At 38.5% G+C, this 11,401-nt stretch overlaps 1 protein-coding gene across 1 annotated transcript in view; it reads right to left on the reverse strand.

Moving 5' to 3' along the window:
• The window catches only part of LOC107594562 (SH2B adapter protein 3-like), a 51,417-nt gene extending 40,327 nt beyond the window's left edge, over positions 1-11,090 (reverse strand). Inside the window, exon 1 of the mRNA XM_016284654.1 lies at positions 10,996-11,090. The gene's annotated coding sequence lies outside the window, so the exon portion shown is untranslated. The remainder of the gene's footprint in view (positions 1-10,995) is intronic.
• Between the last annotated feature and the right edge of the window lie 311 nt (positions 11,091-11,401).

The raw sequence follows: 11,401 nt of genomic DNA on the forward strand, positions 1-11,401 counted from the left end.
CTTCGTCGAATCCGCCGCCTCTGCTCACTCTAGCCCTCCGGCCGTCCTCACTTTAGCCCCCGGCCTCTGCTCACTCTAGGCCATCGTGTGTGATGCTGTGTTTCGTTGTGAAAGCGAAACTACTTTGTTTGGCCTTCCAAAAATGGACACGACTAGAAATCAGTGGTTAAGTTGTATTTACAATACTGTTCCAGAACACTTCAACCCAAATATTCAGATGTGTGCAGCGCATTTTATGGAGGACTGTTTCCTGATCCTGGTAGAGTAGACTACAATGCCGGCTGTTCTGACTCACAGACTGTAAGTACGTTTTTTTATATTTAAAGAGTTTTTATATTTTATATATTTAAAGCGAGTTTTTTTGGGCAGTGTAGAGTAGGGCTTGTTGTTCGTAATTTCGCCGATCACAAATGCAGACATGGTTTTATGTTTACGCGGCGCGATGCAACGCAACGCATAAAAAGACAGTATAAGTCATTATAATCAGTAATTATGTCCCCACTGGATGCAACAAATGCCTCGTTTATAATGGGTTTTATTGTTTTTGAATCATCGCTCCGGCCTGTCACACGCTTGAGGTATTTGGCCAATCACAACGCACTGGGTAGCTGGCCAATCACAGCACACCTCGCTTTTCAGACCGATGAGCTTTGTAAAAATCGACGCGTTTCAGAAAGGCAGGGCATAGAGGAGAAACAATAATGTACAGTATGTGGAAAATAATGTGTTTTTTTTTTTACCTTAAATCGCATAAACACATTTCATTATACCAAATACACAAAATAGATGTTCTTTTTAGCAGCATCATATGACCCCTTTAAGACGTGTTGCTGGCGCGGTGGTTTGTGCACAAGGTTTCCTTGCTTAAAGGAATGGTTTGCTCAAAAAACGCAAATTCTGGCATCACGACCAACATCTTAAATCACAGTACGATTCATTTTACAACAGTTATATATATCACAGCAGTCATTTTTGATGGAAATCAAACCTAAATGGTTTTATATATTAAATTAACATGTCACATAGGCAATTTTTTGGTAATGCATCGAGTTAATTAATTACAGGTTGTTTTCTGCTTTAATTTTTGAACTTTATGTGCGCAAACCAAAAGACAAGATCACTCAAGAGCAATTCACACAAAATGCATTTTTGCATTTAAAATGCAAGATGCAGGAAAGTGTAATGGAAGATTTTGGCATCATGTATATACCCTATTGTTATTGCAAAGACATTTTTCTATCATTTCTGTTTGAGGCAGGAAATCAAAATCAAATATATTTTTTTGTGGAAAAAAATGTTTTCTTAGGAAGATTTTGGCATCATTTATATTCCCTCTTGTCATTGCAAACCTGGTGTTCTTTCACCAAATACAAACTTTTGTGTTCCACAAGTCATGCAATAATGTTCTATTTCATCAGCCAAGCAAGACTTTCTTGGTCAGCCAGCACCAGACTAGCACCTAACCAGCCTGGAAAGTCATAAGCTGATGTTTTCAGCAGAATGCATGACATGCGTGGTGTTTACAGCACGGGCCATCCCGCGGAGCGCGTGCTCTCGCCTTGTGCACTCGTGCTGTTATTCAGCGCAGATGGCGTGTGACGCGGTCCCGCCCCCGGCACTGGCCCCCGGGTGTTCATTCTATCAGTGATCATCCGGCCCACTAATGACTCAGCAACCTCCAAACAGACTAACATCACTTCCTCTCTGGCCGTCTCTTTTTCCCTTCCTCATCCCTCACGTGCATGCATGTTAAATTCCCGTTCTTGCAATAGCCCATCATTCTGCTTTATTTTCATCCTCACTGCTCTATTGCACCAATCTTTAAACCTCCACTCACGCAGCCACTTCATTGTTCTCATACTTTAAACCCATTTCCTGTTTCACGCCATTAGCTTATTCACTTCACGCACTAATCTTTTCCTCTCTCCATATACTTTTCACTTTGTAGCCTTTACTACCCTGGTAATGCTCTTTCTGGGCTTAAAAGTAAGTCTTTTACATTATTTTACAACAGCATAATCCATAATATATTTATTTTTACATAAATGAACACCAAATTGTTTTATAAATTAAATAATCACGTGGTAACGCCAATGTTTTTGATAATTCACTGAATTAAATATTTTTCATATGAAAATTACAGTTCATTTGGCTATTTTACATTTGTATTTGAAACATGACGGATGCAAACCAAAAAAAAATAAAAATCACCATTATTCAGAGCAAATGAGCCGGGCCGTTCACACCAAATGCAGTTTTGCATTTAAATACACATTGTATCTTTTACATGTGTATCATATACATACACTTTTTTGTATCATACGAAAGACAATGCAAATGGTGCAAGATGTGAGTGCAATGGTCAAATAGGTCCGTGTAGCGTATGTTTACATAGAAAACAATGGAAAAGCAGTGCAGCGGAATTTTAAAAACGTGTTCTGTATGAACGGTCAGTAAGTCTGGCACCAGTACAAATGCATCTTCATGATATACAAAATATGATTTAAAAACAGCATTAAAAACATTGCAAATAACTAAGTCTCTAACACTTCTGAGTCATCACTGTGATTGGCTGCTGTGGTTGGTTGCCACGCCATTGCTATGTGGTTGTTAAGGTGCCCTGATTGTTTTTAGTCGTTGCTACTGTATGTAGCTGTTATTGTGTTGATAGGCAAATCTAATAATGTTGATAAATCTAATAATGCAATAACTACCACTTTTCATATCACCAAAAGTATCTGCTAGTATGTTTTATAAACAATTATATAGGCTACATGTACGCACACATATTATAGGGATTATTAAAGTAGTTTGAGTTTATGAAAAAACATGAATTAAATGAAGACTTGTAACTTTACACTTATAATGTGAAAGAGATTAACACGGTTTTGAAATTTCCGATGAAAAATTAATTTTTAATCACTACTAAAAAATTAAAAAAAATTAAAATTCACACAATTTCTTTCTGCTCTTCCTCCTTTTTAAAATAAAAAATCAGAAATGTTTTCATCATCATGCCAAAAAAATAAATAAATTCAAACCATTAATATCAAACATAAATCTGAGCTAATATATTTGTGTACGTTTAACAGATATCACGGACAAAAGAAACCACTGCAAATCCACTGCTCTATTAACATTAACAGTCTCAAGCACACACCCACACACACACACCATTTAGAATCATCATTCAAGCTAAACACTCCTTCAGCTTAGTGCACTGGTGTAATTTCCGTGCTTTGTATTCCAATTCGACTTTAAGTCCATTACATCTGCAACCTCTAATTCCCCAGCTGGGGTCTTTGGAAGCTCGACACACACAGTGAGTTCCCTGTACTGTAGGGTCGTGATAATAAAAGCAGTGCCCAGATGATACCTCAGAGTCTCAGAAACTGATTTCATACACGTAATTTAGCTGAATCAGAGAAAATGCAAACCTCATGTCTGCTTCCTCCTCATGACTCGACAAGAGCGTGCAAAAAACACGGAACGAACACTTCACACAAGCATGAGAACTTTATAACGAGACACAAAAATAAAGAGTGCGGGAAGCAGACAGGCAGTGGGCTTATTCACAGAGACAGGAAATCCTGCCCTGCCTTAGTGACCACTTTCTTATACACACACACATACTATTCACACGCAGATATGAACTTTGACTTCAAGGTTTTAGGCGTGACAGGTCTGGTAGTTAAAGCAAAACTTAAATAAGTCGTTGAGGTGGGGTCGATATCACAGTACAAAATCACTGAAGGACAAGACCACATCTTTACATTTAAAATTGGGCTTCCAGTCATTTTGTGCAATTAATTATTACAATAAATCATTTACACAATTAATAACGCCCCCCTGATTTTTAGGTAATTTTATTATAAAGTATATCCCTTCCTAATCTCACCATTGGAGCAATTTATGTTTGTAGGTCCACCATTTTTTTTGGAAGTGCGCGCGCAACTAACCTTGCCAAATTTATCAACCACAGTCACATTACTGTAAATGAAAACTCGATATCACAGTACAAAATCACTGAAGGACAAGACCACATCTTTACATTTAAAATTGGGCTTCCAGTCATTTTGTGCAATTAATTATTACAATAAATCATTTACACAATTAATAACGCCCCCTGATTTTTAGGTAATTTTATTATAAAGTATATCCCTTCCTAATCTCACCATTGGAGCAATTTATGTTTGTAGGTCCACCATTTTTTTTGGAAGTGCGCGCGCAACTAACCTTGCCAAATTTATCAACCACAGTCACATTACTGTAAATGAAAATAGATGAATGAAACAAAGTGAGACACGTTTTTCCAAGTTACCTACTTTTAACTCTTTAAAAAGCCATTAATGGCGTAAGACGCTGAAAAACAGCGAGGCACACCTCAAAGATGTGCAAACAAGTCCAGTGTTAAAGGTCTACCTTGGCCAGACCAACAAACCTGACTGTAAAATGGATCACTAGGAATGAAAGCCAGTGTTAAAGAAGCTGTAAGTAATTTGTCTGTAGTAGCTAAAGCATAAAAATATCATAATACATTTCAAGATATTTAGGAAATATGCTAATTTAACATACTTGTTTCTCTGGAAAACAATGCTACAGCCAGTTATTCTACTTTGAAACGTGTATTCCGTGTCGGAATGTCTGTTTTTGTTTTGGTCTGTGTGACTCCGCCCCTCGACATCCATCTAAAAAGCACTATGGCCAGAGGCATATTAAAATGCGGAAAAATCAAATTATCAAAGTACAGAGTAAAGCTTGTCAACTTCCATTGTCAGTTATGATCGTTCCTTTTGCACGTCCTCAAGTGAAATTCAAGTGACTTTTGCCCGTGCAAAAATCTCAGTCACAATGCTAGGGTGTTTGTAGGTGGTTACTAGGGTTTTCTGGGTGGTTGCTTTCTGGCCCAAATCAAAACAGCCCAAAGTCTCTATTGGCGCTTTTCCACTGCGTGGTACGACTCGGCTCGGTACGGCACGGCTCGGTTTGCGTTTCCACTGCAGTTCAGTACTGCTTTAGAGTGGGCAGGATTATTCACATGTCGTTATAGTTGTGCCGCCTCTACTGCCGCGACTCCTAAAAAACTTTTTCATTCCGCGTCGCCCCATCAAGCTCTCGCTGGATCCGCTCCTCTGCTATCAACGAGAGGAACGTCTGTACTTCCTCAACAGGGGGAAGAGCCACTTTTTGGTTGTTAAAAAAGGTGCGCTCGTTCAAAACAGTTGCGTTCGATCCTTCGCTGGCTGTGCTGATTTAAATCTAGCGGTTCTTTTGTGTTTGTGTCGCAAGTTCAGTGACGCAGGTAGTGACGATTCTCTCCGGCCAATCTGTGATCAGCAGAGTTAACACGTCACGTTTTGGTGACGTTTGGGAAAAATGTCGGCGCCAAGCCTCGTGGTTAGTACGTCGACATACAGCGCTACTGCGCTCAAGGTGATCCGAGTTCGATTCCTGTCTCGAGGTCCTTTGCTGATCCCGCTCCCCTCTCTCCTCCCAGTGCTTTCCTGTCGTCTCTCTACTGTCCTATCTCAATAAAAGGCATAAAAAGCCCATAAAATAGCTTTTAAAAAAAACTATTTTTGCTCCTTTTCTAACTTTTGAATAAAAAATTCTTATCTTTTTTCCTACGATTCTAAAGACCAAACTTGAAGAATTTTAATTCCTGAAAAAAACCCCAAAAAAACCAATGTTCTTAAAAATCACCATACGTTATCCCACTAAGATAACGTCCAACGAAAATACGATGTGCACGTTTATTATGATTATTACAGGCAGTGCAAAATTTTGATTTTGAAAATTTTTGAAGTGTTCTTCATTCATTTTTTTCAGAATTTTCATCAAAACTGCTTCCTTCGAGCAAAATAGCGTAAATGTTGATAGGGATACAGTCTTGAAACTTTTCCGAGGTGTTAAAGAAAAGACAAGTCCAGGCCCTGATGGTACTGGAGGTCGTATTATTAAAAATTGTGCAGAACAATTGGCAGATAGATATTATATTGACACAAACCTCTTTTATTTGTACTTTGTACTAACGAGTGTCAAACGCAACTAGAGAGGCATCATATCATCAAGTTTGCGGATGATTCAGTGATTGTTTCCCTTTTAAATAGTGAAGATCTTGATCATGGTCCTGTACTGGCAGATTTTATTGATTGGTGTAAATTGTCCTTTCTGGACATTAATGTACTTAACTAAAGAGATGATTATAGATTTTAGGAAGAATCCTACAGTCATCTCTCCTGTGGTCATTAATGATCATGTTGTTGAGGTTGTACATCAATTTAAATACCTTGGTACTGTAATAGATGAAAAGTTGACCTTTGAGGCTCATGTGGATGCTGTGTGTAAGAAAGCCCACCAGCGTATGTTCTACCTGCGGAAGCTTTGCAATTTTAAGGTGGACAGTACTTTCATGAAGATGTTTTACTCTTGTATTGAATCTGTCATTACTCTCTCATTTGTGTGTTGGTATGGGTCACTAAACGTTAAAAACAGAAACAGATTGCAGGGTATTGTTAAAGTGTGTGGTAAGATTGTTGGCACCACTTTAAATGATTTGAACGCCTTGTATAAGGCTAAGAGTTAATTATGAATGATCCCAGCCATCCCTTGCAGAATGTTTTAAGTTGCTTCCTTCTACTCGCAGATACGAGTACCTCCCGAACAAAAACACATGTGTACAGGACGGAGAAACGAACAATCTCTTATGTAAACAGATGCATATGAAAAATAATGCGATCATCGGCAATGGCAGTATATAAATGAAAACACCGAACCCCCAACTGCTCCCCGGGCGCCGCAGCATAAATGGCTGCCCACTGCTCCGGGTGTGTGTTCACGGTGTGTGTGTGTTCACTGCTGTGTGTGTGCACTTTGGATGGGTTAAATGCAGAGCATTAATTCCTAGTATGGGTCACCATACTTGGCCACATGTCACATCACATGTCTGTGCAAGCTTTGGAGATGTTGATAGAAGCGATTAACTGGATTTATGCTTTGATAATCGTACTGAATATTACCCAGATGTAGTTTTTGATATAAATGTGATTTTCTCACCTTTTTGCTCAAAATGATGCATTTTTATGAAAGAATTTTCCTTGAATCATTCTTACGATTTCTAATTAGAATTTATTTCAAGAAATACGTTAATCTCTGGTAATTTTGACCCAGGGGGGATTGGACTAAAAATGACTGACTTTGCTATAACTACTTCAACCCCGCAAAAAGTGATTTTCTTTTCTTTTCTTTTCTCTTTTCCGCCACATTGTTACTGTTCCTGGTTAAAAATCACTGACCAAGAAAAAACTGCTTACAAATGTTTCATTATGCTATAATATTACCAAATATTGGATTCAATCTTTTAATTAGCACAGGTTTTGCATTTCTTTCAGGAGCTGATTGATCGTAGGCCTCACTGGTCTGAGATTATTTTCATAAATCCGGCCCCTGGTCCATAAATAATAAAATATGTCTTCCATGTAGGTTCTTCATCCTCTGTGTGAAAATCGTAATTCTGATGTTTAGAACTGATTCGAGGTCCGTAGCACAAACTACCATATACTTTGAACACAGCCCTAATTCTAAATGTGAGCAACAGCACTAGTGATGCTTGCTTTAGCACAGAGCACTTATTATACGCACTTAGTGGGAGGCATTGCAAAGTGTGCCTTCAAATGAGCAAAAACACATTACAACACCTCACTGGCACTCAACGATGTCTGTGCATCTGCTAGACAAACTTTCAGTGTCTCCAAACACACAATGACAGCATTCTTGACTCGACCGCAAACATGATACAAAGCTACCTTGTCATTTTCTCTCCTGCTGGCACAAGCCCATTCAACAGCCGTTCTTTCTCTCCCTGACACCAGCATGCACAAAACACCAAACAAGAGGGCAGAAAAGTGCAGAAACTGAGGCTTTGTGCTCTTTTATGAGGCTGCACAGCCCGAGGAGGATGATCAAAAGGAAGTGCATGTACACACACACACACAAAAGATACGCGCTACTCTGAGCATTTAACGCTCCTTCGACCGTATCACACAGTTACATCGCGACACACGGTCCCCCTATGGGTGGGAGTTGAGGGGCCAGCGAGTGTGGGAACGAGGGGATTCTTAGAGCCTGAGATGAACGCATGATGCAACGGAATCCCCTGTTCTATATGTGAGCATGTGGCATCAGCACTTCTCTGTACTCGGCTGTACATTCGAAAGATCTAAGAAGGTTAAGTTCGTATACACCCAACGTCTAGAGACACAAAAAACTGAAACTGTACTGATGCATGTTATAAATATCACACAGGGTAGGGCTGCAAGATAAATCGAAATGGAATCGAGATCGCGATTCGACAGAAGCTGCGATTGTCATGCGTATCTTTCAGTGAAGCACGGTTCTGTGATCAGCAGTAAATCTCCATCCGAAGGCCAGAGGGCGCTCTCACTCTGAAACTCCAAATACGCCTCGCAGAAGAAACCCAGAAAATGTCTATCGCCGCAGCTGAATAAACAGAAGATTTAACTGCTTTCATTGATTCAACGTGACTAATAAACACACGACTACGACAATATATGGTTTATCTGAGTTCTTATTATTATAATTTTCATTAAAATAAAGTATATTTATAATGTGATGCCTTTATCACTGCTTAAATACTATGAAATATGTTGCGTGCCTTATTCTGTGTAAGAAGCCACATCATCTCACAGAAGGATTTATTTCAAACACTCGACTGACGTTATGAAGTGAGTTTGGAGTAAAAATATGTTATTAAATGTGGTATTTTCACATGCTTTCAGATGGAGCAGCATTTACTTCACAGAGCTGTAGTTCACTGAGAAGCTATGCAAACAGCTGTCATTATCGCCAACGATTTCAGAATCGCGCAATAAAATCGTCTATAAAAAAATTAAACATTTTTAAAAATTTTGCGTAACTTGTAGTAATGTGTACTACATTCTGTGTAGTAAATTCTGCTCCATCTGAAAGCACGTGATGATGATTTCCTGCTGATTACAGAACCGGCATTACTATCAAAATGCGCATGACAATCGCATTCGATTAATCGTGCAGCCCTAACACAGCATCCAAACTTAACACTCGCCAAAGTCCAAATGAGAGCATCATTTTAAACAACAACCATTAGAAAATACAACAGTGCATGGTTTATTTTTTATGTTTCTGCTGCTTGACACAATTGTTAAAGGGACACTGATATATGCAAACTACATTTTTTTTGGTCTGTTACAAATATTTTCTGCAAGTTTCAGTTCAATTCTCTTTTTTTCAATTTCCAGGCCAGGTGTGGTAAAAAGTTAACTCTGGACCCGGATCATGCCAAATAAAGTGTACTAAATATTAAAAAAGTACAAAATAATCAGCTAATGAATTTTGCATCAGAATTAGTCTCCTCGGTCGCACTTTCTCTGCCTATTTTACACACCTTCCGGTAGTAACAACACACTGGATTTGTTGTCAGGTTTATAAGGTACAACTAATCAATGTATTTGCCAAAGTTTGTTTTGTTTTGATTATTGGGGTATAATCTAATCTATTAATATCTCATATGAACCTGCATCTAAACAAAATGTGGTGGGTCATTATATAAGCACTTCCAGTCTAAGTAGGCGTTTGCAGAATAAGCTGCGATATGGACCAGACTTATGCCGTTTAGTCACAGGTAAAGGTTTGGCTATGTGAGATTCATTTGTTTATTTAGGCGTGGATTGTCTGGTCATGCGTGATAAATACTATTCATATGAGATTGTTTGCATTGTTTTCTTGACTGTACAGTTAATAGAAGTGATAGTTCATACTGACCTTGTTAATATATAATGAACGTTCAATATTGCGTGCACACACACACACAAACACATATACATATATAATTTACACAAGTCAAACGACATAAACTAAGAAGAGTTTACACTCAGTAGATGCTACCTAAGTCCTTCACAATTTACGATTTGTATTTCAGCATTAAAGACATAAACATCACAAACTGATCCAGAGGCCCAGATGATGAAATCATATCGGGTGTGAACTCATTTGCATACACATGTTCACGAGCCCATTTCACATGTGCATGCAATTGAGTGCATCTCATATTATTATTATTATTATCATCATTAACAACAATAATAATAAAATGCATCAAAAACTGAAATAAAAGCAGTAGCCCGATACAGACAATGAAAAGCATATTTGACAAACCTATTTGCATAAACGTGCACGAGCCCATTTCATGTGTATGCAAATAAGCTTGTCATATTATTATTGTTATTTAAAAATATCATAAACTTGAGTAAAAGCAGCGTTTCCAGTCGCCTAAAAAGTCATGCAAACACGTTCACGAGTCTATTTCGCATGAGTATGCAAATGAGCTCGCTTTACATAATTATTATAAATAATAATAATAATAATAATGCATATGGTGTGCAACAAAAAAAAATACGGCTTAATCACCGGCCATTAAGAAGCTTCTGAGCGGGCGTGAACGCATGAGCACGTGCGGTTTATTATTTTTTTTATTCTATAAATAAATAATTCTTAATCGCCCATTCGAAATGACGCAAATTCTAAGAAATCGTACGTAATTCACGTATCGCTCGGACCGAGCCAGACGCGCGCTGTAAAGCTGCGTGATCCCTTTAAGGATTACTTCTGCCACTCGCGTGCCAGAGTCAAGTTCATTATAACTTTGCGAGGGAAGGCAGCAGAGCATAACCTCAACACTCAATACATGAGTTACACGAAACTATGAATGCACAAGCCCAACTTTCATAATAATTACTGCGGTGTCATAACTGCTGGAGAGCAACCCCCCCCCCGCCGACTCAAACTCTCACGTTCTGCGTTATCTGCGCGGACCAACAAACGTTAGCCCCGAAAGAGTCGGGATTATTTGTCACTCACAGTTAACCTTTAGTTGAATCCTGTTAAAACACATTTACATGCTGCCAGAGAGAGCTGTGACAGATATTAAACATGACTTGCCTGCCAGCCGTGATGTCCGTTACTTTCTCTGTCATGTTGGATGCGCGCAACAACAGCCCTGCGTAAACTTTCAAGAAGGAAAAAAACCCCCCACAAACTTTCCATGGACACAGCGACAACAAGCGACGAACTATCCTTGACGTTCCGAGACATCTGAGCTTCCGGCAAAATAAAAGTCCCATTTAGTGTGAGAAGTCAGCCGTGTGGCGTCTGTAACCTTCTTAATTATTATTATTATTATTATCTCTATCTATGATATACGTAATATTTCACAACAGAAAATAGTGTAATCATATATATATATAACATATAGATTACTTTTTTTTTTTGCGCCGTTCACTAAAATGTGAAAAGTCAGTCTGTTACTAATAGCTCATACAAATTGCACGCATAATAATTGTAAAAA

The sequence above is a fragment of the Sinocyclocheilus grahami genome, unplaced genomic scaffold, assembly GCF_001515645.1.
Source record: "Sinocyclocheilus grahami isolate Dianchi unplaced genomic scaffold, SAMN03320097.WGS_v1.1 scaffold186.1, whole genome shotgun sequence".
Taxonomy (NCBI): Eukaryota; Metazoa; Chordata; class Actinopteri; order Cypriniformes; family Cyprinidae; genus Sinocyclocheilus; species Sinocyclocheilus grahami.